Consider the following 16,511-nt stretch of genomic DNA (forward strand, 5'->3'; position numbering starts at 1 on the left):
CTTATAATCATGTTCAAAGCCAATAATTTCATTTTATTTATTTGCATGAATTATATGTGCACTACTTAAAAGTATAAGAAACATAATACCTTTCATCTTCATAGAAACATTCAATAATTTAAAATATTAAAGAATAAAAGTATATTTGAAGATATGCTTTATCTGCTATAATATTTAAAGTATTATTAAAATTCTCTTGAAATTTGAAAATTATAGAAGAATGTAGGGCTGATTAATTAGATGTATCATTCACACATTATTTAAATTGAACTTAACATCTTAAAACTACACAAATTGACTTAAAAGCCTTATATTTTGCACTTAAATACTTTGATGCATAACATGAAAATTTTATAGAGGTTTAGAATATTTCCATTCCTTTTAAACTAGGACACACTTCCTTTTTTGGGACTACGTCAATATTAATATTTAATTTAAGTCAGCACTTTGGTGAATGTGCCTTTGCCCTTGATAAATTACTGACTTGGGTGGGAAAAACAGAGTACACAAACTTCACTTTCTATTTAGAGAAATGCTGTAGCAAGCGGATTGTGACACACTTCTGTATTGGCTGGGTTTTGAAGATACTGGGTGGAAGTTTTGAACAAAGGAACAAAGTCAAATTAAATTATTATAAGCTCTAATAAGCAAAGCAAATGGAAGCAAAAACAAACATAAGCTAATCTAAACATAACGCATGATTTAAAAAAACAACCTTTACTATTCTGTTATTTCAAAACTGATCTAGATGGTTACACATCTTTCATAAACTTTGGCCCAGATCATTAAAAAGGTAATTCATATTAATCATTCTACATCATAAAGATTCATTAGCTTGTTAATTTAGATTCTTTGTGCTCCTATAGTTCCATAGCACAACCAAGTTTAATAGAATAGCTAATACTTTCCCCAGTGACTGAGATTCTTAATACACTAAGTTTTTATAATAAACTCTGCACTAATGGAAAGTGGAAATCTAATAAAATAGAAAGGCTTGCAAGAGGAGTTGGAAATTACAACAGTGACTATTTGCACAACTTAGTTATGAATATCAACATACAGGTTAGCATTCCCCATTACTTTCTAACAACCTAGGGGGAAGAGGGGAGGAAGGAGAAAAAAAATGAGAGTAACACTGTTCAAACAGAAATGTATTCATTACTTTACTCAGGTAAATGTAACCTCTCTGCACATCACCCTTACAACAAAATACTTTTTAAAACAAGAAAACTGTGCCAATTCTATATCTTGTGAAAGGACTTCTCCCTATTATATACTGAAATTCTCCAAAGTGCTGTGCAAGACTTTGTCTGCTCTGATCTAAAATACATGTTCCTATTTTGGCTTCAAACAGTATCCTGTGCCTGTGGATCTTTTCTGCTTCATGACTCAATGGAGAAAGTGAAAGCCAGGGGATTACTTGAATTTTTCCACCACCACCAAATATTATCAAATATTGATATCACTTCAATTTTAAAAAATGGCAAAGGACTCATTAATCTTTTAACTCAAATGAAATTGGGCATGAACAGAAAAAAAGATAAGAGTAATTCTTTTCTCCTAGAATATGAAACTTCAATTCTATTTCTTTACAAAAAATTGTAGATTTCCAATTTCTGCTTTCAATACACGGAATTTCTAAGTACTTCATCTCCCCAAAGGGAAAAGTTGAGTAAGATGAAAAATTAAACAAGCTTCATCAATTTATTAGCCAATATAGCTTGTAATAAAAACATTGAAATGTCCCAAACTGGAGATACTGGAAGGAACAGAGGTATAATATGCATGCATATATTCACATATGCATATGTAGTTGTATATTATATATACATATATATTAATATATACATACACATATATATGTATGTATATAATATACATGCATGTATATAGATACCTATATGTGTGTTTATTTATGTATACATACATAAAATAGTATTAACTCTATTGAAGGGGTCCAAATTGCTCACATATCCTTTATTATATCTTCCAATCCATCAAATTAGTGTATGCATTGGGCTTTCTTCAAATGATCATGGTAATACTTTACAGGTTTTTTGTAGAAGTCCTTTCCATCATTCATAGATGAAAGTATGTACTCATTTTTATGATAATATAAATGATTATATCAAACAAACCAAATGTCAAAGGCATTGAAATACTGTTTGGGGCACGTTGTAAGCATTCATTTATTTAAACAAATTCACCTAATAACTTCAATAGTTATCAGGCCAAGCAAAGTAGCTTAACTTGTTTTGGTAAAATTTTATAAATGAAAATTTGACATAATTTTTCTCCATATGGTTTTCCCTCTTCTTTTCTCTTTGGTTCACGTAGTTCACTGGATTCAGCTTCCCAGTATTCATATAGAGCTTTTCAGGAGAGTTCCTTACATTTTCCTTTCTTTTAAGATCTGTGAAAGGTCTTTATATCAGAAAAATATTAAAATTACAAAACTAGGTTGAAATGCTTTTTCTCTTTACCATATGAGGGTTTTTTGAGATTGGTATTTATCTAACCTTAAATATGAAAGAAAAAGGAGTGAACCACCTAAATCTTTGTGAGGAATTTATATATCAAGTTGAACTATTCGATGTATTTTTGCATCTTCTTGGATCAGACTTGGTGAGATGTGCTGCTTTAGAATTCGTCCTATATTTTTAAATTTCCAATTCATTCTCATAAAATGTGATGTAATATTATTACCCGTTAGTCCTTACTATCAATACTAATTTTCTTAATTGTGTAGTAAATGACAATTCTTTATTCAAATGAACTTATATTGAATTTTAATTTTGTTTGTTTTATGTTATTACTATTTTATTTATCTTTATCTTTTATTGTTTTGCTTGAAAATATTTTTTAAAAAGTTGGGGTTACAATTACACAAGTCAGGCAAAGACTATATTTCCTTTTGGATAATTCATCCTTTCCCTTGGTATCTCCCAGTCTCTCCCTCCCACCCCACAAATCATTTAGTTCATTTTGAACTTATGTGTATTAATTTCTTTCTATTTTTCCTCAGTTTATCTGTCTTTTCCTTAATATTTATTTATACATACCTTGGGTTTTTTAGCCTTTCCTTATTTTTACATGTAGTTAATATTCTTTATTGTTCATTTAAGATTTCTTTTTCCCATTTTTCTAAACGTTATGCTTTTATTATAAGTTAATTTTATTCTTATTTCTTTCTAAAGCTTATATAGAAATATATCTTAAATCTCACCAAAGTAGTGGTTTGATTTTTAGCTTTTTTTTTGCCAGTCCTGGGCTTAAACTGAGGGCCTGAGCACTGTCCTTGGACTTTCTCAAGGCTAGGGCTCTACCACTTCAGTTTCAGCACCCTTCTGCCTTTTTTCTATGTAAGTGGTACCTAGGAATCAAACCTGAGCCTTTGTGCATGCTAGGTAAGCACTCTACCACTAGGCCAAACTCTCGCCCCTTTTAGCTTGTTTTTAAAGTGGTTTCTTCTAATTAAATACATACTATATGATTTAAGTCTTTTGAATTTATCAATAATTGATATTTGGTGATTTAAAATTATGCATCTCCCTCAAGGATATTAACCATATAGTTTGTCTTCTTTCCTATCCTACTGTGGTGGCTACAATGTATTTTTTTGCCATAGTTTTGATATAATTTGCAAATCAGTGGATTTACCACTTCTCACTATGGCGTGATAAAACACTGATTTCTTACAACAGATATCATTTACTTCTTTGTTTGTCTAGGCTTGATAGCATCATGAGATAGTTCTACAACTTATAAACTCATATAGTGAAAATAGACATAGTTCATGTTAATTATCAAAAAGAATGGGCCAGGAATTTGGCCTAGTGGTAGAGTGCTTGCCTAGCATGCACAAAGGCCTGGGTTCGAATCTTCAGTACCACATACATAGAAAAAATTCCTCAGTACCACATACACAGAAAAAAGTGCTGTGGCTTAAGTGGTAGAGCTCTGGCCTTGAGAAAAAGTCCAAGGATAGTGCCCTAAGTTCAAGGCCCACAACTGGCCAAAAAAAAAAAAGCTCACTTCTTCAATTAAAATTTATTTTCAGTAAAATAAAAACCTATCATAACAATATTTGAAAAGGGTGAGCATTTTGCAGGCAATGTCATAGAAACTAAGTTATCCGTCTTTAAAAAAATCACGGAATCTTACATTTTTTAAGTATTAAAAGTCAGATTTTCTGATTACATATCCTTCCACTGAGAGTTATTTGACTCAGTTTTTCAGAATTACAAAATCATGATTAATTTCATGATCAATTGTGAAACTTTCCTTTTTCACCCAGAAAATGATGGAAATATAACCTGAATAGCAGTACAAAAGTATTATTTGAAATAGGTATTATACTGTCATACACATGTCTATGACATATACTGTTTCAGCCAGTTTCTTAATGATATGTGATTAAAGAAGTCCCTTTCCAATAATATTCACTTCTTAATATTTCCTTTTCTTCTCTGTTGTAAGTATGAAAATTAAACAAATTGCTAAAATTCTCATATAAAATTATCAGACTAATTTGGAACATAATTCACAAATAGATTTAAATATAAATACACATCACACAATTCATACTGAAGTACAAAGGTACATTTTTCTGGTCTTTATGTTTGCACACATGTTGTTTATAAAATCAGATACCATGAAGAGTCACTATTAGGGGCTGAAGTGTGGCCCAGTGGTAGAGTGGCTTTCTATTAGCCATGAGAAAGCTCAAGGACAGTGCCCAGGTCTTGAGTTTAAGACCCAGGACTGGGGGAAAAAAATCAAAACCAGAGTCACTACTAGTGGTGGATAACTGTGTTTGCAATTTTAAGTTAGCATTTTTTAAAATGTTTAGAGAAAACTATAGCTACCGAGAATACTTAAGAAAAGCAAGAAAGGGTGTACATTTAGAACAAACTCTTCTTAGTGAGATTGTAAAATGCAGAAGGAAATTTAGCAGGTGTTGAAATCTCAAAACACAGATAGCTAATGACGCAAATTTTCATTTTTTAGAGAATGAAAGAAGAAAGTAAGCCGGCATCATAGAGGCATGGATGATAAGCTATCTGGCAGAATGATGGAAATAAGTAATTCTTAATGTGGACTCAAATTCAAGAGTAGTGCATGAGTGCTTTACTGCTTACATATCTGCCAGGAATCCAGCACAGCTCAGACAAATTTTTAACTACCCAACACTTGACTTACCTCGTGGACCACTCCCTCCTCTGTCCTCACAGAAAGTACCAAGGGAACCCAATGTACTGATCCATAACCTGACCATTATTAGTAGGCCAACTGCAACTGCTGAGCTGCATCTCAAAGACTAGCCATCTAACACAAAGAAAAGCTTACAAACACAAAGAAAAAAAAATGCAGGCAAATTCAAGTAGCATTTTGTGTGATCCAAATACACCAGAATGCAAACTTCCATATATTATTTCTAAAATAGGAAATAGACTCAAAGAATGTAATTTAAGGTATAATGATGATCTTTCAGCAATGTATTTTATTAAATTTATTAATTTATTCATGCTCATGTCTAGATTTAAGAACAGCCTTTTATGAGGGGATTTTATGAGGGGAAGAGGAAATAGTAAAAATACTTTGGAAAAGTTATACATTTTATAAAAATTGTATTGATTTAGATTTTTATTTATTATACACAAAGAATAGGAAAGTTGTTACATAACCCTGAGAAAATAAGTAAAGTCACAATGGAAATATTAAGAAAAGCCTAATTGCTCCATTTTGTATTCAAAGAAAACCTGTATGTCTGAAGGGACCAATCTTGGTGCTATTAAACCTAATGAAAAACAGCTCTAGAGAAAAAATGGAATTTTTTATGTTTATAATAGATTTAGAGTGAACTTACCATTGTACTATTAAGGATGTTAAATTCTTTCTTCTTTTCTTCCTACCTTTTTCTCTCTCCCTTCCTTCCTTTTGTTTATCTTTCGTTTTCTTCCCTTCTTTCTTCCTTCCCTCCCTCCCTTCCTTCTTCCTTCCGTCCCTTCCTCCCTTCCTCCCTTCCTCCCTCCCTCCCACCCTCCCTCCCTCCTTCCTTTCCTTCCTTCCTTCCTTCCTTCCTTCCTTCCTTCCTTCCTTCCTTCCTTCCTTCCTTCCTTCCTTTCTCCTTCCTTTTCTTTCTTTCTTTCTTTCTTTCTTTCTTTCTTTCTTTCTTTCTTTCTTTCTTTCTTTCTTTCTTTTTCTTTCTTTCTTTCTTTCTTTCTTTCTTTATCTTTCTCTCTTTTTTGTAGTAGTGCAGTTTGAACCCAGAAACTAATGAGACTGACCCTTGCTAGGCGGGTGTCAGTCATGTTTTATTTTGTTTGAGTTTAGTTGTTGCCCAGAAACAGCCTTATGTCTCCTGTGTCTATGGTTGAACAGACATCTACCATCATGTCTGGTCTATATGTTGAAAAGGGGTCTGGCTAGCATGTTGATAAGGCAGGCTTCAAAACCGTAATTACCCGAATTGTTGGGATTATAAACATAAACTATTGTACTTGGGTCTGTGCTCTATTTGTACAGCCAAGGCTCAGGACCAGGGAGAATGATACAGAAGACTTTCTACAGCCAAGCCTTGAAATTCAAGAAGTCACCACCATAGAATGCAGAAAGGAGATAAATTTATAACTACATGACAATATTACTTTATAGTAGTAATCTGAAGCAGTGTGCCAAAAATAGTGCAAAACCTAGATACATAAGGTCAGATAGGAAGAGGCTAAATGAAAGGATTTCCAGAATATGGGAACAAGAGCTTTATCTTGTGTGATTGTTGTTTTTATTGTATTATGTTATTTCTCTTCTCTTTTTTTGGCCTTTGGTAATTCTCATATTGTTACTGTATATGACTTTGTTAACTGGTATATTGTATATACATTTATTTATTTATGTGAAGTAGGAAAGGGAAAGGGGGAAAACAAGACCATTGGCAGGGCGTGAGGGGAGAGAAATGGGGACAAAAACATGAGAAGGAGTATCAGTGTGTGAGAAATCATGTGCCTACTATCTGGCAAATGTGACTGTAGCCCCTCTATACATTACAATGTGTAAAAATAAATTAAAAATAGACATAATGTTTTATTACATACATTAATGTGTATCTATGACATACAAATCCTCAGTTTAATTTTAATTATGTCCTATATGCCAGTGACTGTATATAGAGATTCCCTTCTTGAACTTGTTTGTTAAACATGACATTTGAAATGTGATATAAAAGAATCAGTTTTATTAAAGAATTAATAAATTCTTTAATAAAAAAATAGAATCATGAAGAAAATCATTTTGATTTTATACTTCCTTTTAAAAAAAGATTCTCTGCTTTGCCATTAATAGAGACTGGACTCACAAGTGGAATAAGTTCATGTGATAGTGTAAATTTTCAAAATACTAATGATTTATTGCAGAAATTGTCACATTTGTTCTCCACCCTCCATAAATTTGGTCAATGAAGCAAATTTGGTATCATTACCTAAGGGTAGCAGATGGGATTGGACAAAAAACTGAAGATGTGTCTATCAACTTGTTTTCCAGAACAGTAAAGCTGGAAAAATTTTCAAAACACTCTTGAAATAATTCTAATGTTTGGAAAACGAGGTTTGAGAATTATGCTCCCTTTCTGTTTCTGCAGAACAGTGCTCCTCATTTGAATATGATTTTGCTCCCTTCCTGGGAACTTTTGACAAAATCTAGAGCCATTTTTTGTCACCATGAAATTGGAGTGGAGAAGTGCTAGTGGAATCTAGTGCATAGAGACCAGGGAGAACATTCTGGAATTAGAGATTCTCCCTTCAATCTTAGTAAAATAGAATTACACTGGGACTCATTTTTCAGCTAGGCAGATGGCAGGGAGGGCTTTTTCAGTAAATAATCAGATGACAGATTAAAACCAAGGCCAGGAGAGGCATGCAATTCTATTATTCTGTTGTCAACTGAAATGGTTGCAGAAAACTGAGGTATTAAAGAGGAAAGTCTACAATTAGACTAAAGATGGCGCTATTCCACAGAAGGTATTGAAATGGGTCCAAGGAAGTGTATCAATTCCCCAGGATATTTTGCATCAAGAAAAACTTTGAAACCAGGTGCTTATGGCTAAACTTTATAATTCTAGCTACTCAGTAAACTGAGATCTGAAGAACACAATTCAAATTCACCTCAAACAGGAAAGTCTGAGAGATGCTTACCTCTAATTAATCACCAGAAAACTGAAAGTGGTGCTGTGGCTCAAATTACTAAACACTAGCCTTGAGCAAAAGAGCTTAGAGACAGTGCTGGGCCCCAGGTTCAAATACCAGGATCAATGATTTCCTTTTTTGCCGGTACTGGGGCTTGAACTCAGGGCCTGAGCACTATCCTTGGGCTTTCCAAGGCTAGAGTTCTACCACTTGAGCCAAGGCACCACTTCCAGCTTTTTCTATGTATGTGGTACTGAGGAATCTTCATGCATACTTAACAAGTACTCTACCACTAGGCCAAAATGGAGCACCCCAACGATTTTTTTCACATATTTTAATTGTAATTATTAGAAGGATTACATTATATTCACCAGATAGAAGGTGCATTACTTCACAACCATTAATATCCCTTCTCATGTCTTGGTCCTCATTTTCCTCCCCACATCCCCACCTCTTATCTTGTTTTCCCCTTCCCCTAGCCTATTTCAAATAACCAAAGACGCATATATACAGCATATCAGATAACAAGGTGAAATACTGCACCAATCTGAGATAACCAAGGGACAGCAAAAGAGATGAGAGATAACATAGTACATTAAGGACAACAATCACTCATTATATGGCTTTTGTTTCCATATCCTGGAGGTCCTTTCATTTAGCGTCATCCTATATGGCCTTATGTATCAAGGTTTTGCTCTATTGCAGATCTCTGCTAGTAGAGCCCAAGGTTTCTACTGATTATGACAAATGAGGGAAACCATTGAGCCTAAGTTCCTTTGAATCTTGCTTACTTCACTTAATATGATTTTTTTCTAAGTCTTTCCATTTCCTAACAAATGGGGCAATGTCATTCTTTCTGACAGCAGCATAGAATTCCATTGTGTATAAATATCACATCTTGTTTATCCACTCATCAATTGAGGGGCATCTGGGTTGGTTCCATATCTTTGCTATGTAAATAGTGCTACAATGAACATCATTGTGCTAGTGGGTTTAGTATGTCCTTGTTTCTGGATGATTGGGTAAATGCCAAGTAGTGGAATTGCTAGGTCATAGGGGAGCTCTATGTTTAGCCTTTTGAGGAACCGCCATACTGCTTTCCATAGTGGTTGAATGAGTTTGCACTCCTATCAGCAGTGTAGTAGTGATCCCTCCTGGCCACATCCCCTCCAGCAATCTGTTGTTACTAGATTTCTTCATCATGGCCATTCTAACTGGAGTGAGGTGGAATCTCAGAGTTGTTTTGATTTGCATTGCTTTTATGGCCAAAGGTGTCAAGCATGCCTTCATGTGTCTATAGGCCATTCTTATTTCTTCTTCAGAGAAGACTCTCTTTAAGTCTTTGGCCCATCTTTTAATGGGATGGTTGTTTCTTTGGAGATTAGTTTTGGAGTGATTCAATTTTTTGAGCTGTTGATACAGTTTTAGATATGAGGCCTTTGTCCGTTGTATGGTTAGTGAAGATCTTCTCCCACTCTGTAGGACTTCTAGTTAGTTTGCTAGCTATGTCCTTTGCCATACAGAAGCTCTGCAGTTTAATGTAGTCCCACTTATCCAGACTTTCTCAATTTTTTTAATTAAAAAAAAGAGAAAAGAAAAACCTTCATAAAATCAATTTTAAAGGGTTACACTTGAGCAATAGCTTTTTTTTTACATGTTAACTACTAAAGTTTCGAAAGCTACACTTAAATAGACAATAGATGTGAGAATAGAGACAGGCTTTATTTTTCCCAGGCACAGAATTTATTTTTAATTAGGCTATTAAAGAATGAGAGAATGAGGTTTATGTTGTTGCTTTGCTTTGTTTTTTGTTGTTGTTGTTGTTGCTGTTCAGTTTAGCTTTTGTGTCTTTACTTAGACATTCTAACTCAAGTAGTCAGAATTGCAAAACCACAAGAAATAACAACACAGATTTATATCTATTCGATGTCACCCTGCCCCAAAGATTTCTGGCAAAACACAAAGAGGGAAAGCAAACAAATAGAACGTTTTCATCTGAAGCACTTGACATCCTTATAATTTATCGGATGGATTTGTATGATATGGCAGAGAGTGCACTATTTAATTTCCTAAATATAGAAAGTGAAAAGGCATGATTTTGTTGCCTAACAACTAGGTTAATAAAGAACTAATACTGAATTGAGCATTGTTCTGAGCTGTGGCATTTGAGATGTCACGTAATTCTAATGACAATACTGTAAAATATCTCTGACAAATATCTCTGTCTTTGGATGGAGAAGCTGACATGGAGAGATTTCAAATAACTTAAACAAAATCACAATGATCAAATGGAGAGACATCACCATTCACCCCTAAGCAATCAGATTTCAAGATTTACAGCAGGATGGAAGATTCCCAGGAATTGCTGAATGACACTTCTGTTCTTGTTGTATTGACTGAATAGACCTTAATACTAGCTGCAAGGTAGCTTGCATATGCAGTCTTTATTCCTTGAAAGTATATGCCAGGCTAAATATTTAATATTGGGAAAAACAAAAGCTCCAGTTTATGAGGTAACTAGAGTTCTCTGCCTTTGATAATTAAAATAGGTATTTATTTTATCCCTGTATATAATGATCTCTCTTACCCTCATAATTAAATCATCAGCAATTTAGTTGAATTAATCAAATCCATACCAGATCTTTCACTTGGTAATCATGTAAAAACCTTGTCTAGAAAAATTGTTATAAAATATGTAAATGAAACTAAATTTTATCACCTTAACTTTCCTTCTGTTTGTTCTCCAAAGATACCTCTATGGGAACGACTGGCTCTATTTTCATGTAAATATGAAACTCACATATTTTTGGCAAAACTCTACTATTATTGAAATTAATCACTAAAGGAGTGAGTATAAAATATTGTGCAAAAGAGATGAGAGATAATACAGCACATTAAGGACAGCACTCATTCATTATATGGCTTTTGTTGTTATGTTATCTCTCATCTCTTTTGCTGTTCCTTGGTTATCTCATATTGTCACAATATCTCACTTTGTTATCTGATATATTGGATACATTTGTATTTGATTACTTGAAATTGGACAGGGAAGGGGGGAAAACCAAGAGGGGGGTGGGGGGGAGGGTAATGGGGACCAAGACATGTGAAAGGGTATCAATGTATGTGAATTAATGCACCTTCTATCTGACAAATATCATGTAACCCTTTCATTAATTACAATAAAAATATTAAAAAAAATTGTGCAAATTCCATGTAAATATTTGCTTTGTTATGTAAAACAATATAGTTTATGACTTCTTTTTTTGTGTGTGTGCCAATAGTGAGGCTTGAACTCAAAGCCTCAACACACTTCCTTAGCTTTTAGGTTAAGACTCTAACAGGGGACAATTAGATGGCTCTCCTATGACTATCCTTACTCCATACAACACTAATTCCAAATAGTTCACCTTCAACATGTTTCAACCTTATCTTTGATTTCCTTACACCATTCAAGTCAATAAGCTTCTGGGTTGATTCTTTAGATACATAGATGTCACATGCAAGGATGATCAGCCTTACATGTCGTGAGGGAATTGCAAGTTGAGCAAATCATTGAAATAGGTATATCATTAAAATAGGCAATCCCTACCTCCTCTCCACCATGCCTAGCACTGGCACACAAAATGCCAACAGTGAGGTAGGACCACAGGAATGGTCCTGGTTGAATGGAATGTAAAAAGAAAAGAAAAGAATCTTTTAGTTTCTTTTCAAAGCTAAATAACACTTAGCATATAATGGCTCAAGTGGTGAGCTTTGATGTGTTGATCCATCAGATCTGAAAATTTCATCAGCATGAAAATTGCCATGTAAGTGTTTATAGTGACTCTATCCATAACTGGCAAAAACTGGAAGCAGCCAAGTTATTCCTTAACCCCTGAAAAGATTTAAAAGAAGAACATCAACAACAAGGTCCATCTGTAAATTGGAGTAAAATGGATTAACTAAAAACTTTGAACAAACATGGGAGAAACTTGAGTGCATATGTTACATGGGGAAAAAGAGTCAACCTGGAAAAGCTATATAGTGTACGATTTAAAATCCATGGCATACTGGAAAAGACAAAGCTATAGGGAATGATCTGCCAGAGTGCTCTGGGAAGAAAAGTAAGAATAAGCTCACATGAGAAACAATATATTTTAGGGCCAGGAGTTTGGCCTAGTGGTAGAGTACTAGCCTAGCATGCACAAAGACCCAGGTTCGATTCTTCAATACCACATACATATAAAAAAAGCTAGAAGTGGTGCTGTGGCTCAAATGGCAGAGCTCTAGCCTTGAGAAAACCCAAGGACAGAGCTCAGACCCTGAGTTCAAGCCCCAGGACTGGCAAAAAAAAGAAAGTATTTTAGGACAACTCAAAAATATCCCATACAGAACTGAAGACATATTTATCTGTCAAAAATCAAAAATAAACACAAAAATGAACTCCAGTAAAAACAATGCCTAGTGGATAAATGTTATCTTAGCAATGTAAAAAAATGTATCACATTAACTCAAGATGTTTCTGATAGAGGTTCCTGTGTGTTGTGGTGGGTGGGGGGCCGTGGCAGGAGAAGAGATCTGTTGGTTGTAAAAGAGTGTGAGAGAACTTTCTCTACTTCACAAAATTATCTGTGAATCTGAAAGTCCTTAAAATAACTTATTAATTAAAACATACAATTACCGTATAAATATTGTACTAAACTTGATTGTATCTTCTCTCAATAAAGGCATTTTTTGAAATCAAGGTTTTTATTCTAGTTGATTGTAGTTAATTTTAACATGTCTTGCTCTCACTTAGTACCTTTAAGAGAAAAAACTAATTGCTTGGCTACCTCTGGCTATAGGCTAATTAAAGAAGAAACTTCTCTAAATGTCTGAATGCAAAACCTGAGATCCTTTCACAGAAGCAGTGACAGCCTCGTGGAGTCCAAAGGTAGCAGAAAAAGTCTTATTGTTTCTGTGAAGACATCAGATATTAGTATTACTTAGACTTCTGTGTACGAATATTTACTTCACATGTAAATAGGTTATAGGACCAAAGGGAGATGCTTTTGAGATTCATTTTTTTCTAGAAAAAATATAATTATTCTACAGTAAATGGTCCTCTCAATTTTCTTGACCCACAGAGTAACCTGTGTCTTCCATGTTTAAATTAGATTAATATAACAGATATGCATCTGAAGGGTCATGAAAGATCATAGTCAATACTGACTAAGGATTAGCAGGGTTGTCTAGGAATGACTTATTGGAAAAAAGGAAGGAACAAAAAGCCAGTCTAGGCAACTGCTGGAGGCATTTAAATTATTCTGACTTAAAGAAATTGTCCAAAACTGGTGATAATAAAAGGGGTTGAGCAAGGACACTAAAACTTCAGTTTCTTGCTTCCTTCGTTTATTCCAGTTTTAGTGAACTATATAATTTTAGTTCCCGTTGGAATACATGTAACACTAGGATGTGAAATTCTAACTAGTAGCATAAGTAGCAATGGTAATTAATGAAAAGGAAAAATTACATAGGGACTGACTGCAATGTAGATATAATTTTGATTACCAAAAGACTTCATATAGTATGTTTATGCTAGGAATGAATACACATGCATATAGGATCATCAATCCAAAAATATTCAAAAATTACAAATGCTTTTCAAAATTATATAGGCAATGTTCTTCTATTTTCCCATGCCATAGATATTCCTTCAGTGAATTCTTACTTTGCATAAAGTTTCTTCCTTGTTAGTTGGAAATGAGATGAAATACTTGTATCAACTAAGGGGAGGTATTATGTATTTTCTACACCAACGCTTCTAGTCTATAAATGTAGTATGACCATCATTAACTCATCCTTCTTTAATTTATCTCTGTAAATTTTTATATACTATTATATAAGTATGTGAATTTCCATGCATTTTTTTTCATTGTTGCTGGTTGTGGGACTTTAACTCTGGGCCTGGACACTGTCCCTGAGCTCTTCAGCTCAAGGCTACCACCCTACCCCTTGAGATACAGCGCCACTTCCTGTTTTCTGATGGTTAATTGGAGATAAGAGTCTAACAGTCCTTAGTATCCAGCTGGCTTTGAACCGTGATCCTCAAATTTCAGCCTCCGGAGTAGCTAGGATTACAGATGTGAGCCACTGCGCCAGCACTTCCATATATTTTTAAACAATTATTTGTATTTCTGAAAATAGCATTAAAACTTACATCCACTAATTGTTTGTGATAGATTCAAATACTTTTCTTACAATCTGTACTTAACTAAAGCAAAATTATAACAAAAATAGACTTTATATTACCTTATTTCATGAAAGATGTTACATGTAATACCACATAGAAATAGTCACATTGAAAATTATAGAATGTGGCAAAGTTAGACAAGGTTTCTAGTACAAAGTAGAATAGATGTTTTAATAAAAGTCAATTTGGGGGCCTGGAGTTTGGCCTAGTGGTAGAGTGCTTGCCTAGCATGCACGAAGACCCGGGTTCAGTTCCTCGGTACCACATACATAGAAAAAAGCCAGAAGTGGTGCTGGGGCTCAAGTGGTAGAGCTCTAGCCTTGAGAAAATCCAGGGACAGTGCTCAAACCCCGAGCCCAAGCCCAGGACTGGCACAAAAACAAACAAAAAAAACCTTAAAGTCATTTTTATATGCTCCCAAAGAAAGGAGAACATTTACAATATTTTTTCATTGAGCATATTTGATAAGTATTTTTCCACTTATTGTACTGAAATATTTTCTACCCATTCTTTACTTATATTTTACTGTGAAGAAGTATTTACTGTGAAGGAGTATTTTTTTTATTTTTTAAATGTTTAATTGTAATTAATAGAAGGGTTACATTGTATTCACCAGATAGAAAGTGCATTACTTCACAAACACTGATACCCCTTCTCATGTTTTTGTCTTCATTTCCCTCCCCCGACTCCCTCCCCTCATCTTGTTTTCCACCTTCCCTATCCTATTTAAAATAAACAAATAAACATACATGCAATATATCAGATAACAAGGTAAGATACTGTAACAATATGAGATAATCAAGGGACAACAAAAGAGATGAAAAATAACATTCTACATTAAGAACAACAATCACACATTACATGGCTCTTGTTTCCATATTCTAGAGGTCCTTTCATTTAGCCTCATTCTATATAATCTTATGTATCTAGGTTTTGCCCCATTGCAAACCTCTACTAGAAGAGTCCAAGGTTTATACTAATTATGACAAATGAAGGAAACCATTGAGCATATGTTCTAAAGGAGTATTTTTTAATTATATAGGAGTTACCTTTCAATAAATCACTTTGTAAGTACACTGCATCTTGGTTGATGTCAACCCTTTCATCATTCTCCCCTAGTCATTACCATTTTTGCATATTATACAATATACTTTTTGCATAGATTTTTATGTGAGAAATTATATATAGAAGAGAAAAAGAGTCATATGTTTATAAATCTCATTTTTTCCTTTATTGCTTGTGTTTCATGTAACTTTGCATTATAATTTGAGTATAGAAATACATTCTGCATCTCAGCCAAATTAAAAATTACAAAAGCATTATGTAAAAATTGTTCCCAATACAGCCTGGATTGCTTAATAATCTAAGATTCAGCTATGTCAGATATAGTTATGCCAGAAGGAAATAAGTAGTAGAAGTCTGCTGCAAGGACCTTACCGGGCAAGGCTAAAATTCATATGACAGAGTGCCAGCATGGATATACTAATGTTAGATGTGGACCAGAGTTCTGCCCTGAGGCAATTGCTCTGCCACAAGAAACATTCAACTGTGCTTTTGTGAATTTTCACCTAATTAAGTCAAACCATCCAAGATCACCTAAAACAATACACACAGTCAATTGATTGTGAACTTAATTACATTCGTAAAACCTAAGTTTAACTCAGAACTGTAGTCCAATTATATTAAGACACCAAAGTCACCATGATACAAAAAACAGCTCAGTTTAAATGAGATCATTAATGAACACGAGATGTGACAGGTATTAGAATTGTCAGGGTTTTCAAAATTGATACCATAAAAACACTGCATTGCCAATATAAATGTATGTTATGAAATTATATCATTTGCAGGGAAATTGATTGATGGATTGATTGATCTGGAGAATATCATAGTTACCAGAAAGACAAAGTCACAGATTTTTCTCTCACATGTGCATGGTAGAAGTAAAAGGTCATACATGGAGGAATGTGTGTGTGTGTGTGTGTGTGTGTGTGTGTGCGTGTGTGTGTGTGTGGTAAGAAAAGAGAATATCCAAGTGTAAAAAATAGCAAAATGCATTATAGTTATAAACTAAGAAGAAAAAATAAAACTCACTAAAACCTGTTGAGTAATGGAAGTTG

The sequence above is a fragment of the Megascapheus bottae genome, chromosome 14 (genome assembly GCF_031878675.1).
Source record: "Megascapheus bottae isolate mThoBot1 chromosome 14, mThoBot2.hap1, whole genome shotgun sequence".
In the NCBI taxonomy this organism is placed as follows: Eukaryota; Metazoa; Chordata; class Mammalia; order Rodentia; family Geomyidae; genus Megascapheus; species Megascapheus bottae.